General features: G+C 58.4%; 1 long non-coding RNA gene across 1 annotated transcript; it reads right to left on the bottom strand.

The window, feature by feature from the left end:
• Positions 1–458: 458 nt before the first annotated feature.
• Positions 459–1,076, bottom strand: LOC104913862. The gene is made up of 3 exons (XR_795678.2): positions 915–1,076; positions 698–823; positions 459–569 (listed from the first exon to the last, which is right to left on the bottom strand). It is a non-coding gene; the product is annotated as an uncharacterized LOC104913862 (long non-coding RNA).
• Between the last annotated feature and the right edge of the window lie 6 nt (positions 1,077–1,082).

The following is a 1,082-nucleotide window of genomic DNA, read 5'->3' as shown; positions in this document are numbered from 1 at the left end:
AAACCATTTCCCCTTGTCCTGCTGTTATCAACACTTTCAAAGAGTTGACTCCCCTCCTGTTTGTAGGCTTCGTTTCAGTATTGAAAGCCTGCAATAAGGTCACCCCCTCAGCCCTCTCTTCTCCAGGCTGAACGAGCCCAGCTCCCTCAGCCTGTCTTCATAGGGAGGTGCTCCAGCCCCCTGATCATCTCTGTGGCTCTGCTCTGGACCCTGTCCAGCAGCTCCCTGTCTTTCTTGTGCTGGGGGCTCCAGACCTGGACACAGTACTGCAGATGGGGCCTCACAAAAGCAGAGTAAAGAGGGACAACCACCTCCCTGTCCCTGCTGTCAGCCCTCTTCTGATGGAGCCCAGGATACCATTTGCTTTCCGAGCTGCAACAAATTTTCAGGGGATTTTCAGGGGGATCTACCACTCATTAGAGACAGGACTGAGAACACAGAACTTGTCTTGCTGAGAGCATTTCAAAAGGAGCCTCACAAACCCTTTGTTGATGATCAGAGTCTCCTCCTCAGCATCTGAGAGCGCGATCACCTTGATGGGCGTCTGGGGCACCTTCAGGCTGTAGATCCTGGAGAGAAGAAGCAGCAGTGATGGTCATCAGCTGCCGCCCATCTGCGATTCCTCTCACCCTGCTGTGTGCAGCGGTTGTTGTAAGGGACACACACGCAGAAAACGCGAGGCGCAAAAAGGCTTTACCTGATGGTGTTATCCGAAGTCAGCAGCACGATGTGGGGCTCCAGGGTCTCGCAGGGGTACCAGGCCGCGTGCTTCAGGGTGAGGGACGGGGAACTGGTGAAGAACCGTTCTGCGACCGGGATGGTGCTGGAACAGAGCGGAGACGGCCGCTGTGACCGCACGGACGGAGCGGCTTCCGAAGGGACGGGGGGAGGGGGGGGCGGAGCTCGGCTCCCACCTGCAGTTCACCGCGGCCTTCCCGCCCTCGAACTCGGAGTTTTTGCCCCAGCGTTTGGGCAGCTCCACGGCCGAGAGCCCTTTGGTGCCGATCAGCGCCACGTGGCGCCGCGCGGGGCTGAGCAGCGTCTGATACACCTCGAAGAGCGGCGGGTTGATGCACAGCAGC

The sequence above is a fragment of the Meleagris gallopavo genome, chromosome 21, assembly GCF_000146605.3.
Source record: "Meleagris gallopavo isolate NT-WF06-2002-E0010 breed Aviagen turkey brand Nicholas breeding stock chromosome 21, Turkey_5.1, whole genome shotgun sequence".
Lineage (NCBI taxonomy): Eukaryota > Metazoa > Chordata > Aves > Galliformes > Phasianidae > Meleagris > Meleagris gallopavo.
This window is presented reverse-complemented; position numbering and strand designations above follow the sequence as displayed.